Genomic DNA, 22,032 nt, shown 5'->3' on the forward strand with positions numbered 1-22,032 from the left:
TGGCTTTTTATTTTTATTTTTATTGTTGTTAAAAACAGCATGAAATTTATCATCTTAAACATTTTAAGTGTACAGTTCAGCATTGTCAAATGTATTTACATTGCTGTGAAACACATCTCTAGAGTTCTTTCATTTTATCAAACAAACTCTGTCTCCATTAAACAATTCTCCTGTTACTCCTCCCCTTAACCCTTGGTAACCATCATTCTACTTATTTATTTGATTTGACAATGATATATACATGAAATTATATAGTATTTCTCTTCGTTTGACTGGCTTATTTCACTTAAAATAATGTCCTTTAGGTCCATCCACATTGTATTATTTGACAGGATTTCCTTTCTTTTTTATATCATTACTTATTGAATGATAGTCTATTATATTTAAAGATTACATTTTGTTTATCCACCCATGTTGATAGACATTTGGGTTGTTTCACCACTTAGCTATTGTAAATAATGCTGCTATGAACATGGGTATGTAAATATCTTTTTAAGATCCTACTTTCTCTAATGTTTACTTAAAGTAACCTTTCTAATGTTTGTAATATATTTAAACAAACAAACAAAAACAAACACCTGTTTGCTCCTTCCCAGAACATGTTTGTTACCTTAAGTCCATATTAGTACACAAATTAAATAATCAATTTTTTTTTTAGTCATTGTTCATATGTCCATTCAAGGAAATTTTTTGAGAGTAGAAATCGTAAAAGTTTTCTTCCCCACTTCATATGGGAGAGCACAATGCTGAACATATAGTGCATACCTCAAAAGTACTTAATCTGGATGGCTGCTATGGGTTAAGTTATGTCCCTGTAAAATTCTTACATTAAAGTCCCAACCCCCAGTACCTCAGCAAATGACCTTATTTGGAGATAGTGTCATTGAAGAAGAAGTAACTAGTTGAGTTAAAATGAGATCTTATTTAAGTAGGTTGGGTCTCTAATCCAGTATGACTGGTATCATTATATCAATATATAAAGAAGACATTTGGAGATAGAACATAAGGAGGATACTATATGTCCAAGAAGAGGGAGGCCCAAGCCAGCCAAGTGATTGTACCCCACACCTGTTGCCCAAAGAGGGAGGAGACCAGTGTTGGGGAGGTAAGTGCCACACAGATGGCAAGTAGTGGCAGCAGTGGGGGCAGGACCAGCTGCTAGCAGCCAAGGAAAGGAAAGCCCCAATCGGCCCTGATTGCCGGCCAGGCCTAGGGACCCTACCGGAGGAGTCCTGGATTGCAAGAGGGCACAGGCCGGGCTGAGGGACAGCCTCCTTCCCTGGTGCACTAGGCCTCTAGTATAGCTATGATTTTCCAGATCCATCTAAGCTTTTAGTTAGCAGCTTGAGTACAAGGGTATCTCTTGGATCTTCCCCAATAGTAAGCATTGAAAGTGAGATTAAAAAACACAAATATATCAATCTTAAATGAAACACAAGGAAGGTGAAGGTGAAGTTACTCTGAGACAAAGGGAGAACAGGTTATCACACTTGGCACGTGCTCTGCGTAATAGATTTGGGAATGCAGAAGTATAGAAAGCTCAGAATCAGTGACCCAGGGTGGCCATAACAGTCTACCACAAACTGGGTACCTTGTAACAACAGACATTTATTCTTTCACATTTCTGGAGTGTAGTCTAAAATGAAGTTGTTTTCCCTCTGATGATTCTTTATTGACTCTTCCAGCTTCTGGAGGTTCAGGATTTCCTTGGCTGTGGCTACCTAACTTCAATTTTTGTCCCTGTTTTTTCATGGCCTTCTCTGTGTGTTCTTTTCTCTCCATGCATTTCTCCTCTGTGAATCTCACATAAGGATACCTGTCATGAGATTTATGGCTCGCTCTAACTCCTGGCTGATCTCACCTCCAGATCCTTAACTTAATTACATTGGCAAAGAACCCCTTTCCAAAGGTCACATTCATAGATTTCAGGGGTCAGTATATATATATATATAAATATCTGTGGGGGCCACCATTTAGCCCAATAGATGCTCTAACTTTATTGAATTCTTCAAATAAAGGAAGAATAAGATTAGTCTAAATAGATTTAATTTTTAAAACTCCATTTCTTAAGTAAGAAGCCAAGAATAAACTCTTAGTTATGAATAAACCACCCACCGACAAAAGGACCTGAAATATTTACACTGTAGAAATGGTAACTTAAGGGTGCAGACTGAATCCACCTTTTTGAAGATAATTAATTCAATATTTCAAATGCTAACTAAAATATTTTGGGCGTGGGAGTAAATCACTGTCTTCTTACTTTTATGGAATGTCACATTAGAAAAGTATTTTGTGAAGCTCTTTAAGGCATATCCAGAAGCTTCCAAAGAAGGCTTATTTGAACCTAATGAAGCCAAACAATTCCAATAGCAAAGATAAGTAGAAAGAGAATGAGTTATATTTTGAGTTGTGAGTATTTTGTTCAGAAGTCACCAGCTTGGTGTCAGGGGTGGGGCTTGAATGTTTTCAAGTCCACATTCTATGATTCTGTAATTTTATTTTTCTATACGCAAGCAAAAATTTCTTATAGATATTTTTCAAATCTACGGCCACTGACTAAGTTTTGTTTAGTAACAGTGCTCACAAAACCTCCTGGAAGAAACAACTGAAGCATTTGTAGATTGAAAGAAGATGCAATAATCATAGGACTTGGGCTGACAAGGATTACAAGGCCTGTTAATGTGCACACATTGTCCTATCCATGAAGTTAATAACCAGGATCATCTGCTATGAGTTCAGGTGATGAGTCTTTTTATTTTTCATAAAAAAAGACAACTTTACCGTATTTTTCGGACCATAAGACGCACCGGACCATAAGACGCACCAGTTTTTAGAGAAGGGAAATGAAGAAAAAAAGATTCTGAAACAAATAGTGTCCTAAAATATTTTATGTGCATTAAAACCCGACATCACAGTCATAAACACATGTAATCAACCCTGTAAAGTAAACAGCAGCATTTAGAACCATTTTATAGCCGGGCAAGCACACAGAGATCACACAGAGCCGGGCAAATAAAAAAACTTTTTTTTTTAAAGTATATGTGTAGGCTATATTTGGACCATAAGATGCAGGGACATTTTCCCTCCACTTCTGGGGGGAAAAAAGTGTGTCTTATGGTCCGAAAAATACGGTATATTTTCCTTTGCTTTTATTGTTATTATAAAAATACTATTCATTCTTTTCTGAACACTATTTGATAACAATGAGTATACAATTATTAGACCAGTATTGTGTAACCACAGATTTTGAAATTATGCCATAGCACGTGGAGATAAGAGCTAGAGGAAACTATTATAAAAAGTAATAGTTTCAAAGATAGCTTCTCTGCTTGCTAGCACTTTTTGCAGATGAGAATTTGGAACTGGGTGGAATTCAAATACTTTGGAATAATAAATAATGCCAGGTGCAGATCAGGTTCAATTTCTTTTTTAAAATGTTAAATCCAACATTTCAAATCACCAAAATATGTTAAAGTTGGAAACAGATCAGAATAACTGATGAAGGCTGATACTCCAAAGTAACTGGTGGAGCTCACTAGCTTGCTACATGACCAGCATACATCACTTTACTTCTCTGTGCCTCAGTTTTCCCATGCATTTAAAATAAAATAAAACAAATAAAATAAAATAAAATAAAATGGTGGGAAAAATAGCTTTTGGCATGAGTTTGGAAAGATAGCATAACACAAACTCTAAAATGACTTCATCACTAGGGCAACTTGGCAAGCAACTAAAAAAGATCGCTTTCTAATGATTGTGAAAAATGTTGCAATTTTGAATATACGAAAGTGGACTGAACTTGGAGACTTCACTTGGGTAACAATAATGACTGCTCATACTATGTCAGATGTATATTAGATGCTTTCTTTGTGGTGTCTTATTTAATCCTCATCTCAATCCAATGATGGGAGTATTTTTTCCCATTTTTCAGAAAAGTAAGTTGCGTGTCAGAGTAATTTATCTGAGTTCCACAGTTCATATATATTTCCTCCCGGATTCCTATCCCATCAGCCTGTCTCCTTGGCTCCTCTCTTAGCAATTGCTATATATACACGAGTTCTATGTTAATCATAGGACATCTCCTTAGTCTGAAACTACAGGCAATTAGCTTGCCTTATTGAAATGGAAGATTTATACTTTCATCTCATCTGTCTAAAAAGAATTCATATGAATCATGAAACAAAATACTATTTCATATAAAATATACCCGACCTTTCAGAAATGTAGAAAATGATAGATTAAAATCTTTATTTAAAACATTAATAGGTACAACCAATATTAATTGACTATTTGCTACATGCCAGATACCGTGAAATGTGTAGGGAGAAACAGACCGGTCCACTAATCTCAAGATGTATATATAGTCCTTGGGGGGAGGAGAAGGGTTAGGGATCATAGACAATAAGAATTTAAGAATTTTACATTTTTCTTTGCTAAATGTTGGGGTGGGTGGGGGTATACATTTAAGCTGAGATATGATGGCTGAGAAATAACTGGCCATGAAGAAGGAAGGTAGGAAAGAAGCAAGGACATTCTAAGCATAGAAAACAAGCAGAGGCCTTGATCTGATTTGTGTTTTAGCAAGTCAGCTTTGGTGCCTGTGTGGAGAATGGATTTGGACACAGGTTTTTAGTATTCTGGACTGAGATTTCCAAACTCAACCATCCGAGCACTCCTTAGGAACTATTGGGGAAAAATCGTTTGAAAATTATTTCCATGGGTGGATTTCATTTTTGTTTAATTCCTGAGAACTCTACCTGTACTAGATTTTTGTTTTATTTTTTATGTTACAGACAAATTTGGACTGCTATGCTATTTATTATATTTGGCCTATGCTATTAGCTATTAATCTCTTCATATTTCCATTTTTACTACAAATCATCGATCTACTTCAATGACATTTTCTCCTAAGATAAGGTATTACACTCAAAGTCATTCTGTATTTTTTCAAATGTATGGATACCATGTTCACAGAACAACTGTTAGCTTATTGCTTCTTTCACATTTTATTCAGCAGTGTAGTGTCATATCATTTATAAAATGTGTATAAATAGATTGTTTGAGGTTTCATTACAATTCCAATTGAATGAAAAAATGTTTTGAAAATGGTCTTTCATTTAAGACATTCAAATGCATTGCAGTCATTTAAATTAGCTTCCAGAATGTGTCAGAGGGCTCTGGAGGAAAATCAGGCGAGACTAAAAGATGGGCTTTGTATTTCTGCACTTGTCTTCATATTTTATATCATTTATAAAAGAAAAGGGAACAGTTATGTCACAGACTTTTTTGTGTGTTTTCTTCTCTGTTTCTGTTCTGCTTCTAATAGTTGACATTTTTTAAAAACAAAAGATCACACTGGGTGCAGTGTCCATGGGAGGCAGGACCCCACTTCTGTGACAGCAGGGGAAGGGGGGATTCCTCGCCATCCTCACCCGCTTCCAGCCAGAACCAGGCACAGAGGGCTTCGAATGAAGATGGGGTGTGCCTTGCTATGAGTGTCTAATTCTGACGTGCGATGTAGTTTTTGTGGTCTTGGCCAGAAAGTCCTAACTTCCAGAATCCCTTTGGACTGCTATGTTATGTATTATATTTGGCCTGTGCTATTAGCTATTAACGTATTTCCCAGAACAACCTCCCTACAGTGTGCAGACTATATTCTTCCAGGAATTTCCCCTTCACACCTGACAGCCAGTTGGCTCTGTTGCTTGCACAGACCCTCCGGTCACTGACCTGCCCCTGTGGGGAGGAGCCCATGTGGCATTGTGATCATGTGACGGACCTGCTTTGTGTCCATCATGCGCCTGATTCTTGACAGAACAAAAATAAAAACCCATCCTCCTCTAACCCTTGAAAATGATGACTGACCAACATAAATATGTAAGCATCTGTGACAAATAAAATTGTAAAATTTTAAAGCATTCAGACAGTTTTGAAATTACTGATTAAATAAACCTCTATTACTCATTTTCAGAAGAAAAGGTGGTCCCTGTCACCAAAGGTATATTTTATGCCATTTCTGGAGGAACTCTTTTATATGAGGGGAGCATTAAGACCATCTCCTGACAGGTGACTTCACTTTTCAGTGTCCTCTCTGCAAGAGTCACCTGTATTACTTTTTAAACAACCTTTAGTTTTATTTTATTCTTTATTTTATATATACACAGAGTTTAATAGATTAAGTATTATTTATTTTTTTCTTGTCTAATATGCATAAACTATCTCACCACACATACATTTAATGTGTCAAGGAAAAATATTTGTAATTTTCATTCCAAAATATCAATCCACAAAATCCGTAAGTTCGTTAGCTTCTTCTCTAAAAATTCCGACTGAAAGAGTCCTCAAACATGTTAAAGTGTTTAAGATAATCATGGTTTATAAGAAAATATCAGACTATTACAAAAAGCAGATGATTAGAAAATGTTAAATTACTTTAAGCTTTCAAATCAAATGTACTTACAATTCTTTCAAAGAGTCTCTCTACAATGGTACCATTCCATTGGCTATTTACTCTTAGGGAATGCAAAGCCAACCTTTCTTTTTAAACAACAGCAAAATAAATCTTTCAAACTGCTGCGGTTTCTGGAAAAGGGCTTTTTGTGTGTGTGTGTGTGTGTGTGTGTGTGTGTGTGTGTGTGTGTGTGTTGTTGTTTTGTTTTTCCTTTTTACTATGTCTTCTGGGAAACTGAAATACAATTTGGAAACAAATGACAGCTCGGGACTCAAATTCTAGCTCTCCAAGAAGCTCGAAGCACAGATTTTGAAGTTCAGGTTGAAGCATTTACTTTCTGATTTCAAAGGGAGCTCTGCATTTGTCATATCTTCCATGATGAAAACAGGCACTGACTTATACAAAAAAGGAAGGTGCTAGCATCTGACACCATTCTCTTACACTTTCTGTTCTGTGTTCACAAGAATCCCTGCATGTTTTTCTTTTGTTTTTCTCTCCTCCTGAAGAAGATTCAGCATATTGCCTGCTACTGTGATTTGCAGGTTGGCAGATAAAAATTCAACAGTTTTTAAACCAGGAAAGTACTGAGAAGGACTGGAAAGCCAGTGACTGCTGTTATGTAGTAAGGGCTGGAGCTTTTCTTGTTTCCACACTAGACGACTCCATTAATGTTAATTATTGTCAGTGCGTATTATCTACATGAAGACAAAGACTAAATCTTCTTCCACATGGAAAACTGTTTTGACTACAGGATCTGATTAGATAGTTGAGTTATTCAGACAAATGGGCAGTTTATTTTAGTAAGTGGTTTGACTGATCTCATTCTAAATAGATTTATTAAATTCGTTTTAAATAATTAAATTGTTCATGCTGATATATTATAACTTATTTAAACAGGAAAACCCATGGCCTGCAGGCAATGTGCTAGGCAGTAACCAATATGATCACTTTATATTTTAGTCTTTTTGTCACTTGCTCTGTTATCTTCAGACCCAAACTGAGATAATACTCTAGTATTATTGATATTAAAACTGCATTAATTAATTTATGCTGGAATTATAGGAGTTGCTGTAAATTCAAATAAAACTAATCATTTTTGAGAGGAATGAATTTTCAAATTTTAAGAGAGAAGTGAGTGACTTTTAGGCCAATTTAGAGAAAATCTGGTCAAACATCTCAGTAAAAATTATACAGAGAGAATCATTTTTCAAAATTATATTTCTATCAAAGGAATTACACATATGTAGAGAGCAAGGTGAGTACTGGCCATATAAGGAGGGGAACACTTTATAAAGTAAATGATTGGCTAACCACTATCCTGTATTGAATGTAAACTGTAAATGAAAAAAATTTAAAAGTAAAGAATTAGCCAAAACGTAGTTAGCTCACAATAAAGTTTTTAAATGATTTTTGTATTCATATAGCCAGAGAACATTCTAAAATTAGGGGTTGTTAGTAAGTATAAAATAAGAATAAATTATAAGAATATATTATTTACTCAATAATTATCCTCAAATAATCTTTGCTCTTCAATTTTGGATTGAGGGTCAAATGCCACCTTGTGAATCCTTTCTTAATCCTCGTGGTAAGAATGAATTACTCTCAATTGCCTTTTCACAGCATTTTTATAACCTTATTATAGTGCTTAACACATTGAATCTTCATTATTTTTTAACCTGTCTTCCACACTAGACTCCTAGTTCTGAGGTAATGTTTTATTCACAGCTGTGCTCTCTCTCACAGAGCCAGTCACAGAGGGGGCAATCAATAAATGTTGCTGAATGAAATGAGTATAACATTTTCCGAAGCAAATATTTTACTAATATTCCTATTTTATTTTTGTTCTTATTATTTTTGAATGGTTATCTTCTATCTTCCCTTCGCATTTACTCACTTTGCAAATGTTGCTGCCTTTGCCTGCTCACTGTCACTCTCAGAAACTTCCCCCACTTTCTGGAATTCCCCGACTCCTGTTTTAAATGCCCCACATTAGCTCTTGTCTGAGACTGGAAATCCCATCATGAAGTTGTACCACTTACTTTGCAATAAAAAAAGCCCCCCATAATCAAAGCACGAGCCTGCAATAATGATTACTGAACATACTTTGTTCACACTTTATTATCTTAAGACTGGTGGCAACATTCTACACTAATCACAAAAGATAATCCCATGAAAGAATGAAGAATTAATGTTTTAAACAAAAGAATAGTTTAGAAAACTGCTGCATTGCTTACTAATAAGAGGGAAACACAGAAAGAAATCCAAAGATCAGAGATTCTACCACTGATATGAGTCCAGGAGCTAATTGTTTTTGGAAACTCTGTGAATACATTTGCTTCAAGGTTCCCCGATTCCATATACATAGCAACCCCGGAGTCAAGTCCTGAGGCCTGTGAGGGTAATGTCTGCAATTTAGTGTTAGGTCCTTGACCCTTGTTTGGCTCAAAACAGGAGAGTCTATACATGATGCTAATATAACTGAAATTTAGGTGTTTTAGGAATTCCATAGGTTTAAGAGAGTAAGAAAGTATATGTACAAGTTACATCATAAATAGAAATTTATCAGACTATCGATACCTTAATTAGAAAATGATAGGTATTTTCAGTCCAGTTTTTTTTTTTTTAATATATATTTATTTTCTATTGATTTCAGAGAGGAAAGAAGAGGGATGGAGTGATAGAAACACCAGTAATGAGAGAGAATTGATGATTGGCTGCCTCCAACAGGCCCCCCAACTGGGGAATGAGCCCACAAGCTGAACATATGCCCTGACCAAGAATTGAACGTGACCTCCTGGTTGATACTCAACCACAGAGCCACACCAGCTGGGCTAGTCCAGTATTTTAAAATTTTTATTTTTTTTCTTCTCTCCTTTACTCCTTCTTCTCCTTCCGTCCTTTTCAGATAAGAGTGTGAAGTTAGGATCTATTTGACTTTAGCTCTTAGCTAGGTTCTGGTGACTGTTCTTGGTGCGCATTCTCTATTGTAATTGTGTACGGGGTAAAAGATGCAAAATAGAATTTGGGCACTGTATTAGAGTTCAACAGAGAAACAGGAATAATAGAACTATCTATCTATCTATCTATCTATCTATCTATCTATCTATCATCATCTATCTTCTAGAAAGTGGTTTGTTATAAGGTAGTGGCTCATGTGCTTCCAGAAGCTGAGAAATCCCATGATCTGTTTGTTGGGAGACTCAGGAAGGGCCTGAGACCTGGAGAATTGATGGTGTAGAATCCAGTCCCACTCTGAAGGCCTGAGAACCAGGAGAACAGAGCAAGAGGAGATTTGTGTCCCAGTTCACAGTCAGGCAGAGAGAGGAAATTCAGCTTTCTTTAGCCTTTTTGTTCATTTCAGGCCCTCAATGGATTGGATGAGGCCCACCCACATTGAAGGGCCATCTGCTTTACTCAGTTCACTGATTCATATGTAAATCTCTTCTAAAAACACCTTCAGACACAACCAGAAATAATACTGGGCTAGATTATTTGGGCATCTTTGGACCCAGTCCAGTTGACACATAAAAATAACCATCATAGGCACTAAACCCTCAACAATCCTTCTTTCACTACTTTGCTAAGACCTGCTCTAAACTTCAATATGGCCCAGAAATGGTCTATGGGTTGGTGTTTGGACACCACTAAGTGAACTCACCTACTCTTTAGGCCTTCATTAGATCTATAAATTAGAAACTCTTTTAGCCCAGTCCTCTTTCTTAACTTTCTTAAATTCTTATATCCAGCAAGCTACCTACCAATAGGATGTTCTCTAAGAGCTCAGCTTGACATCTTCCCCACCAGAGCTATTATTTTCTTTATATTTTCATGGAACTTGGAACATGCCTTTTGTCACATGTTACACGTGAGAGGTAGCTTGGATTTGTGGTTAGAAATACGGATTTATGAGCCGGATTGCCTGAGTGGGAATTCCAGTGCTCCCACACAATAGCTCTGTGACCTTGGAAAAGCTACTTGGCCTCTCAATCACAAAATAAGGATAAATAATAGGAGGGTTGTTTTAAAGAATTAATATGTGCCTAGAAGAGAGCCTAGCATGTAGTAAATTCTATATGGGTATCTGATAAATAGAAATAAATGAATAATGAAAGAAGCAAACGAACAAAAAACCACTCATTTTAGAACCCTGGAAACGAATGTATGTTCCTCAGCTTCAACCCCTATTCATCCATTACATCACCCATCTATTGATAGCTACCAATTTTGTCTTCTTTTTCTTAAATAACTCTCTAGACTATAAACTCCATAGATAATGATATCTGTTTGCTTGTAATGTTATTTCTAGTTCCTGGAATATCACAATACCAGGCATACATAGTTAGTATTCAATATAATTTCTGTTGAATAGTGTAGTGAATTAAATACATCTTCATGTCTTTCATGACTTGATAGCTTATTTTGCTTTTATAATTTCATTTTAATTGCAATATAATTTATCCAGTTACCTATTGGAGGACATATCTTGGTTGTTTTCAATTTTTGGCAATTATGAATAAAGCTGCTGTAAACGTTTGTGCACAGGCTTCGTATGCACACAAGTTTTTAACTCCTTTGGATAAATACCAGAGGCTATTATAACTGGACATAGTTTTGTAAGAAACTGACAAACTGTCTTTGAGTAGTTATGCACCCTTTGGCACTCCTACCAACAATGAATGGCAGTTCCTCTGGCTCCATACATTTGCCAGCATTTGGTGTTGTCACTGTTTCATATTTTGGCCATTCTAATAAGTGTGTCATGGTATTTCACTGTTGATGAGATATCTGACTCCATATGACGTGGAACATCTCACATGCTTACTTGCCATCTGCTTGTCTTCTTTGATGAGGTATCTGTTAGGGTTTTTGCCCATTTTTTAATTGGGTCATTTTCTTTCTTATATTTGAGTTTTAAGAGTTCTTTGTGTATTTTTGATAACAGTACTTTACCTGTTGTATCTTCTCCCACTTTGAGGTTTGTCTTCTCACTTTTCACAGTGTCTTTCATAGAACAGAAATGTTTAATTTTAGTGATATCTAGCTTATCAATTATTTCTTTCATGGATCCTGTCTTTGGAATTGAATCTAAAAAGACATCACCACAGCCAAGATTATCTAGGTTTACTCCTATGTTATCTTCGAGAACATTTATAGTTTTATATTTTACATTTAGGTTTGTGATCTATTTTGAATTAATTTTGAGAAAGATGTAATGTCTATGTAAAGATTTATGTTTTTGCATGTGGATATCCAGCTGTCTCAGCATCATTTGTTGAAAATATTATCTTTTCTGCATTTTATGGCCTTTGCTTTTTCTTCTTTAATTCCTTATTGTTTAAAGTATTACATATATCTCTTTTGTCCCCCATTGACCTCTCTCCTGCCACTCCCACTGCCTAGCACATGCGCTCAATTACCTAGTGTCTGTTCCATTGGTTATGCTTATATGCATGCATACAAGTCCTTTGGTTGATCTCTTAGCCTATCCCTCACTCCCCTCCCTTCTCTGTGAGGTTTGACAGTCTGTTCAATCCGTATATGTCTCTGGGTCTGTTTTTGCTCATCAGTTAGGTTGTTCCTTATATTCCACAAATGAATGAGATCATGTGATATTTATCTTTCTCTGGCTTGCTTATTTCCCTTAGCATAATGCTCTCCCTGTCCATCCATGCTGTTTGCTTCTTTATCCAGGATCAGTAGACTCTACTATGTCCATTTATCTATTTGTGTATTATTTTGCCAATGCATGTTTTGATTTCTGAAGCTTTATAGCAAATCTTGAATTGGGTAGTGTCTACCAAACAATTTTGTTCTTTTCCTTCAGTATTGTGTTGGATACTTTGAAACTTTTTCTTCTCCATATAAACTTTAGAATCAGTTTGTTTATACCTTTAAAATAACATACTGAAATTTTTATTTGACTTGTCTTGAATCCATAAATCAAGCTGGAAAGGACTGACATCTTAACATAGAGTTTGCCTTTCTGTGGACATGAAATCTCTCTCCATATATCATATTTGGTTCTTGGATTTTGTTCATCGCAGTTTATGTCGTTTTTCTCATACATATTTTATTTGATTTATACCTAAGTATTTCATTTTTTTGATGTTTTTATAAATGATACTGTGTATTAATTTAAATCCACTTGGTCAATGCCACTATTATAACAAAGTGATTGAGTTTGCATATTAAGCTTGTACTTGCAATCTTGCTATAATTACTTATTAGTTTCAGAAATTTTCTTGTCAATTCTTTCATATTTTCAACATGGACAATCATCACCTGCAAACAAACACAGTTCTATTTCTTCATTTTCAATTTGTATATCTTTTATTTCTTTTTCTTTTCCCCTCCCCCTCCCCTTCCCCCTCCCCCTCCCCCTCCTCCTCCTCCTTCTTATTGGTGCTTTGTTGTATTACCTAGAACTTCCAGATTGATGCTGAGAAGTGGGGGGAGGAAACATCCGCACTTTGAACTTGATCATGGTGGGAAAGCTTTGTGTTTCTCTATTAAGTTAGCTAAAGGATTTTGTATATATTCCTTATTAAGTTGGGAAAGTTCTCCATTGTTTTATTTTTATTGTTGAGGAAGCATCTCTGGAATAAATGCCACTTAGTTATGGTGCATAATTTAAAAAGAATTATAAGAGTTTTTTCATTCTATTTGTTAATATTTGTTAAGGATTTGCATCTATATTCATGAGGGATATCGGCCCTAGTGGTTTTTTTTCTTTCTTTTTGTCTGGTTTTATTATGGCAAAACGAGTTTCATAAAATGAATTAGGAGTTGTTTCCTTATCTTCTGTTTTTTTGTTTTTGAAAAGATTGTGTAGAATTGATGTTACTTCTTTGAATGTTTGGTAGAATTTCTCAGTTTAACTTTCTGGGCATAGAGATTTTTTTTTTTGAGGGGGGTGGATTTTAAAACTATGAATTCAATTTACTTAATAGTTATATGGATATCCATATGATCTACTTCATCATAGATGAGCTATGGTGTTGTTTTTTTAAAGAATTGGTCAATTTTGTTTAAGTTTTCAAATGTATGTTATTTAGAATATTCCCTTATTATTTTGTTCATATACGGGGTGTCTTACATTAAAAAAAAAATTGGTAATTTCAGTCTTCTCTCTCTTACTCTGTTTCTTTTTAGTCTTACTAGAGATTTGTCAGTTTTATTGATTAAAAAAAAACCCTCCTCTTTATTTCATTGACTTTTCTCTATTGTTTTTCTGTTTGCACAGAACGCTTTTAAAATTATTTTTGCCATTTCACAATAATTCAGAAGTACAAACAAGAATAATATAACAAATAACTGTAAACCCATAAGCTAGATTTAACTAAACTTAATATTTTACCAGATTTGCTGATCTTTCACTTTTAATCAAATGCTCAGATAGTTTCCTTCTACTAATCAAATTCACTCTTTTATTCAGAAATAAATAATTTCCTTAAGATATGTATCTTTCCTATTCATGTTTTTAAAATGTTACAATATGTGCAATGTTAAGTTGTGTAATATTTACAAATAATATGTTGTGTTATTATTTGTGTTTGAAATCTTTATATCAAAAGACTTCATATATATTTTTTGAGGAAAACACAGACAAAATAAAACACTGTATACTATAAGAATAATTCTATCAAAATAATATAAGATAGCAACTGACATTTGGTCTGCATTTTGGAGATATAGAAAGGTGGGATGGAGACCAAAGTGAATGTGACAGCAGATTCTCTCTAAAAGAGAACCTGCTGTTACCTGCTGCATGGGAGGAATGGAAACATTTTTTGTCAAAGTATTTGAAAACTCTTCCCTGAAGTAGCTTGAAATTTTGAAAAGTTTTACTTTAAAATCATGTATCTAGCCTGACTGCCTTGGCTCAGTGGTTGGGCATCAACCTATGAACCATGAGATCACAGTTCGATTCCCTGTCAGGGCACCTGCCTGGCTTGCAGACTTTATCCCTAGTAGGGGGTTTGCAGGAGGCAGCTGATCAATGATTCTCTCTCATCATTGATGTTTCTATCTCTCTCTCTCTCCCTGCCTCTCTGAAATCAATACAAATATATTAAAAATAAAAATAAAATCATGTTTCTGAGATATAGCCATGCCCAGGCATTTATTTCCAGTTCATTAACTGCATTGCCAAATAGTATTCCTTTATATTGGGTCGGCAAGTAAGTAATTGCGGGTTTCACACATATATGGCTTCAGTTGAATTTTTAGGTTTGCAGACGTAGTAAAAATGTAAAACACATTTTGTTATTTGATAGTTGGCTATTCAGCTGTTAATCAGTAAAAAAAGTTTTTTGATCTGTTTTGTAGTTTTCGTTTGGCGTTCGTTGAAAAATGGAAAATCAAAAGGAACATTTTCGTCATATTTTGATTTTTTATTTCCACAAAGGGAAAAACGCATCACAAGCTCATAAAAAGTTATGTGCTGTTTATGGTGACGAAGCCTTAAAAGAACGGCAGTGTCAAAATTGGTTTGCCAAATTTTGTTCTGGTGATTTTTCACTCAAAGATGAAAAACGCTCTGGTTGTCCAGTTGAAGTTGATGACGCCCTAATCAAAGCAATAATCAATTCGGACTGTCACAGTACAACACGTGAGATTGCAGAGAAGCTTCATGTATCACATACATGCATTGAAAATCACTTAAAACAACTTGGCTATGTTCAAAAACTCGATACATGGGTTCCTCACGAACTGAAAGAATCACAGTTAACGCAACTCATTAGCAGCTGCGATTTGCTAAAGAAACGTAATGAAAATGATCCATTTTTAAAACGACTGATAACTGGCGATGAAAAATGGGTTGTTTACAACAATATCAAGCGGAAAAGATCATGGAGCAGGCCAGGTGAACCAACTCAAACAACATCAAAAGCTGATATTCATCAAAAGAAGGTTTTGTTATCAGTTTGGTGGGATTACAAAGGAATTGTCTACTTTGAACTCTTACCACCCAACCAAACGATCAATTCTGATGTCTACATTGAACAACTAATGAAATTAAACAATGCAGTTGAAGAAAAGCGGCCCAAATTGACAAATCGAAAAGGTGTTGTATTCCATCATGACAATGCAAGGCCACACACATCTTTGGTCACTCGGCAAAAATTAATGGAGCTTGGTTGGGATGTTTTGCCACATCCACCATATAGTCCTGACCTTGCACCATCTGATTACTTTTTGTTTCGATCTTTACAAAACTCCTTGAATGGTAAAAATTTCAATAATGATGATGATGTCAAATTGTACCTGATTCAGTTTTTTGCTAATAAAAACCAGAAGTTTTTTGAACGTGGGATTATGATGCTGCCTGAAAGATGGCAAAAGGTCATTGATCAAAATGGGCAATACATTACAGAATAAAGTTATTTAGTTCCATGAAAAAATTGTCTTTGATTTTCTTTAAAAAATCCGCAATTACTTACTTGCCGACCCAATATATATATAAACATACACCAATTTGCTTATTTATTTCCTTGTTGGTGGATGTTGAAGTTATTTCTAATTTTTAAATAATGCCAATAATACCTTAATGGTTATCCTTATATAACTGTCTTTATGTGTATGAGTGAGAATTTCTACATACTGAGAGAGTTCTATCTGTATCTCTCAAAGTAGAACTATTGGATTGAATTGCATACACGCCTTAACATTATTCAATATTTTAAAATTGCTCTCCAAGGTGGCTTAAACTAATTTATATTTCCAATAACAGTACATGAGAATTCACTCTTTTCCTTAATCTTTGACAAAACTTAGTGTTGTAAAACTTTAAAAATATTGCCAATCTCATGATTATAAAATGGTGTCTCATTGTACTAATGTGCATTTTGCTGATTATTAGTGAAGCTGAGCATCTTTTTATATATTTAAAACCATTCAGTCATTCACTATTTACCTACTGATTTGGAAAGAGTTTTTATGGATTTCAGATGCTCATACTTAACACAAAAATTTATACATTTTTGGAACATTCTATATATTCATTACAATATCTTCTTCCATACTGTGGTTTGTATTTTAATATATCTCCATGATGTATTTTAAAAATATATATATTTTATTGATTTTTTTACAGAGAGGAAGGGAGAGAGATAGAGAGCTAGAAATGTTGATGAGAGAGAAACATCGACCAGCTGCCTCTTGCACACCTCCTAACGAAGATGTGCCCACAACCAATGTACATGCTCTTGACCGAAATCGAACCTGGGACCTTTCAGTCCACAGACTGACACTCTACCACTGAGCCAAACCGGTTTGGGCATGATGTGGTTTTTTAAATTAAATTTTGAGTATAGATAAGTGTATTAATGTTTTCTGTTATGGATATTCTAATGCCTTTTAAATGTTTTATTTTTTCCATTTAGGTTTTTAATATGTTGGCAACTAATTTTTGTTCTGCTATAAGGTGGATACCTTTTTTTTCCTTTCTATATGACAGTCAATTATTAACTCAATCATCTGTCAAGTTTCTGCATATGTATGGCCCTTTCTGGGATTTCTAACTTGCTGATTAGATTAATTGGCTATCCTTGCCCCAATAAATAATGTTTTTTGTTTTATTATATTTTCATTATAGATCTTGATATGTGGCAAAAAAAGTTATCTCTTTTCACTTTCTACAAAATTGTCTGGCCAATTCTTGGAACTTTATTCTTTCATAAGAGCTGTAGACTCAAAAAAGAAAAAGAAAAAGAAAAAAAGAGCTGCAGACTCAGTTTGCCTGGTTGCACATAGAATCCCATGGGATTTTCATTCAATTTCCATGAGTGAGTGGAGAATTAACTTAATTACCATATTGAGTCATCTCATTAGTGAGCTCACTGTATCTTGACAATTTCTTAGGTCTTTTTCATGGCCTTCAATAATGGTTGCAATTTTCTCAATAAAAGTCTCATCTTTTGCTAGTGGTTACTATTGTTACTGTTGTTGATTGTTGCTACTATTATATTTTCTCATTGTCTTCACTATTATGTTTTATAATTAGTTTTCACTTGCGCACTGGGAGTGCATCCAACAAAGTTTTACATCCAACAAAGTTTCAGTCTTCTCTTATTAATAAGATTTTGTTTATGCATGTCTTTTGATTTTTCTCTACATTCAATTATATTGCCCGAACACAAACATTTTGCTTCTTGCATTCTTTTTATGCATTTTTCTTTGTCTAATTATTGCAGTTACCTGCAGTGCAATGTTGTTGTACTAGACATAAAAGCCATAATTATTGTCCTCCTGATTTTGATAGGATAGCTCCTAAAATTTTACTCTTTAGTATGGAGTTTAGCATAGGTTTTGCTAAATATACTTTATAAAGCTAGGGCATTGCCTTCCATTTCTTGTTTAATGAAATTTTATTGTAAAAATCATGGTTGTATGTCTATTAGATCAAATGCCTTCTTCTGCTTCTTATGAAATGGTAACATAATTTTTCTTCTCAATCTGTTAACGTAGTTAAATTACACTGATAAATCTTGTGCTAGTTAAGCATTCTTTCATGCTAGTACTATGTTTTGTTTTAAATACAAAGTTGGAAATTAGAGTGCTTTTAACTCAAACTTGTGAGCGTTTGTTGTATTCTACAAGAGACATAACCATTTTTTCAGACTCAGAAATTCACATTCTGATTGCTGTAATTAGGTAAGATTATGAATCTTTCACTGCTACACATCAGTGATTTGAACAAAAGTGGTTTTATGTAAATCAATATAATTTGATGAAAAACATACTTTAATTTTAGTTTAGGTTAAATTTTTCCCCCATTGCTAATATTTGGTTTTAAAATTACTCAATTTGGCTCTCTTTACATGAGAGATTATATTAAACATACACACAAATAAGATGTTTAAATGTAATTGTCATTTTACCATGTATCTTATCTCTTAAATAACATTTAAATAATCAGAATCTTTAGCTCAAGACTCAAATTACCATTTTCTTTCCACATAATATTGGGTTATCTTGATCCTGGGTGGGGTAGGATATCAGTAATGTCCCTCTTGTCTCATATTTTTCTCAATAACATGTTAGAGGAATTGGCTTGACTGCTTGAAAACTGAAAACATAAACATTGTTTCCAGCGGTTCTCAAGTTATATCAATCGCTGTGCAAACATCTGTTATTAAAATTATAAATAATGCCTAGAAATTTTCATACAAGGGGGGATTCTTCAGGAATTTTATAGGGTTTCTACATTCTTTCCATTAAATGGAATAAAAACATAACATGGTCTACAAAAAAGATTAAAATATAGACTTAATATTAAGAAGTGAATGATTGTCATGTAAAATCCCTCAGTGTAAAATAGAAGGTATTCCGTTTACCTTTATTTTATATTAGAAATTATTTAAATTAAGTTATTTTAAAGCAATCATTATCACCACCAGTATGACTCACCCGACTATGATTAGAATGGACAGGAAACAAGATGCCTGGAACAATTGCTGATTTAACCTTTCATCCTGCTGAGTTATAGAGTAATGACTACAGAATTTGGACCAAAAAAGGGAAATCATGGATGTATTAAATAAAAATAATAAATATTTCTTAGACTGAAAATCAAGTTATCATGAGATAAATTACCCACATTCTTTAAAAAAAACAAACATATTTTTATTAATTTCAGAGAGGAAGGGAGAAAGAGAGAGAGATAGAAACATCAATGATGAGAGAGAATCATTGAGTACCTGCCTCCTGCACACCCCACATTGGGAATGGAACCTGCAACCCTGGCATAAGACCTGACCTGGAATTGAACTTCCTAGTTCATAGGTCATCACTCAACCACTGAGCCATGCTGGGTGGGCCATATATATATATATTTTATTGGGCTTTGGTCTAAGGGTAGTGAATTTGAATTGATAAAACACAACTTATCTCTCTATGTATAAAACCCTAATATGAAAATAGACCAATTGGCAGAACAACCAAACAACTGAACAACTGGTCATTATGATGTGTGCTGACCACCAGGGAGTGTGTGTGCAACATGGTGGGCATTGGCAGCAGGTGGCAGAGTGCGGAACATGGAAGGCACTGGCTGTGGTGGGATGGTGGAGCAAGTGAGTGGGGGCGCCAGACCAAGGCGGGGTGCTGGTTACTGTCATCAGGGTGAGCCTCTGGTGGTTACTGAAATTCTTTGCTCCTGCACGCCATGGTCCCACCAGGTGTACCTGCTGCTGGCACCAGCCCTGCTCACACCCACTGCTGGTGCTAGAGCTGCCACTCACGCTCTCTGAGGGTGCCAGCCCCACTTGCACCTGCAGCTGGCACCAGCCCCAATCTGACAGGGGGTACAACGGGAGCTAGGGCCATCAGACAGTGGGAGCTGGGCTGCCAGCAGACAGGGGACTGCAGTTGGAGTGGGATTGAGACCTGCCCTTGTGCCCACTGTAGCCTCATGGCCCACACTTCCTTTCTAGGTGCACAAATTCATGCACCTTAAAAGGAACTGGGCCCTTAGTATTCTATAAATGTCTCTTTCTCCAATTTTCATTGGGTCTTTATTAATTTTAATTAAATGATTATCACTCAACACCAAAACGATTTTAAGAAATCTTAAGAATGAATGAAACACATTCTATGCATTTTAATCTAAAGTACAAGCAGAGACTGTTTTATGTACTAAACCTGTAGGTACATGAATGTGAAACACATTGAAATTCCCCTCATAAGTAAATTAAGGATGTTGAACTTGCTGCCTTGAATACTTGTCCATGCTTATATTGCTTAAGTTTAGATAAGAGTGACTCTCTCTTTAACATTTGAAAAGAGAAAAGCATGATCAACATGATAAAGTCTAAATCTGCATTGTCCCGTAACATTTTCTACAATGAGGGAAATGTCCTGCACTGGCATTGTCCAATACTAGAGCCACCTACAACATGAGGATACTGAGCACTAGAAGTGTATTCAGTAAAGGAATGAATTTTACATTTTATTTAATTTCAATTAATTTAATCTTATGCACAAATATCACATGTGGCTAATGATCACCATATTGGACAGTGAAAGACAATACTCAGGTTTTTCAAACTTGTCATTAAAGACATAATCTGCTATTACAATTTAGATATAACTCTTGCTTCTATTAAACGAATATTGAAGTTTTAATATTATCTATTATTAAAGACTATAAGTAAAATTTTTACATATATGGATCAACTTACCCTTCTAAATCAGATGTGGTCCCAAACTAGAAAGATTCTAAGCAGAGCAAATGTTGAAGATTTTTATTCCATGTAGGGAGAACTAGTGTATTTGATAGATATGTTTCTACTGGTTTCCATGCCAACATAACTTTTATTATTGTGATATTTGGTGGTAATTAATATAGTGAAACAAATATAGAACACACATTCTAAAAGCACCTTTATTGTGAAAAATCCCTAATTAGGATTGCTTGTTCAATACCTTTTTTAAGTAACATTTGTCACCTGGCCTAGATGTTACAGAACTCAGAGGACCAGGAAAATAACTTAATATTTAAAACTTATTAATTTCTTGTTTTAAGAAAGATTTTTTAGTTGATTTTAGAGAAGGAGGAAGGGAAAGAGAGAAAAATAATGATGTGAGAGAAGCATATCTATAGGTTGCCTCCCGTATGTTCCCTGACTGAAGATCGAACCTGCAGCCAGGTGTGTGCCCTGACCAGAAAATCGAATCTTTAACCTTCAGTGCACGAGATGATATTGAATTGACTGAGCCACACTAATCAGGGCAAAACATATTAGTTTCTTTTTAATTAATTTCTCTTTACTGAGCTCCATATTTTCAAGGGAAATGAAACTGTCCTGTAAAATTACATAGCTATGCATTACATTAACATTTTAAAAGCTTGAAATCACAAGAAACCACATTTTTACACTGCAAATGACTACAGTTATAAATTTTTAAATTTAAATCTCTTCATTGCTTAGTATTTAAATTTCAAATTAAAAAAACCCAAACTGTTGCATATACTATATGGAGGGTAAAAGAGAAGAAGAAATAATTTTCTGGGGCTCAAACTCAAAAGTTAGATTCTACATTTTGGTTTTTCAAATATTTTTATAGAAACTTTAATCTCAGAATAAGAAATAGTATTAAAAGACATAATTTATTATGCTTAGCAGTTTTGGGTAGTGATTTTCAGACATTAAAGACAGTTTTGACTTTCTCTAATATTTCTTAATATTCCTAACATATAATTAAGACCAACACAGAATCCTTTTTATTAATATGGCATAAATGATTCTCTCTCTCTCTCTCTCTCTCTCTCTCTCTCTCTCTCTCTCTCTCACACACACACACACACACACACACCCTCATACATACATAGCTAAAATACTGTGTAATGCCAAAATATAATTTTCAGAAATTTATAAACATGATTCTCATACAAAAAAAAAAAAGAACACATCAGGATTTTTGAACCCACTAAAGAGTAAGCCAGCTTTAAGAGAAAATTTGATGAATAGCAGTTTATATTATCAGTCAGGAAAGGAATGCTGAAATAAATGGGCCATGTTAGAAACAAAACTGATTAATGTCCTATAAGGCAATAACACATAATCTTTATGCTTATC

General features: G+C 34.7%; 1 pseudogene; it reads right to left on the reverse strand.

The window, feature by feature from the left end:
• The window catches only part of LOC118709263, a 77,623-nt pseudogene that overhangs the window by 27,948 nt on the left and 27,643 nt on the right, over window positions 1-22,032 (reverse strand).

Source organism: Pipistrellus kuhlii, unplaced genomic scaffold, assembly GCF_014108245.1.
Source record: "Pipistrellus kuhlii isolate mPipKuh1 unplaced genomic scaffold, mPipKuh1.p scaffold_m20_p_7, whole genome shotgun sequence".
Lineage (NCBI taxonomy): Eukaryota > Metazoa > Chordata > Mammalia > Chiroptera > Vespertilionidae > Pipistrellus > Pipistrellus kuhlii.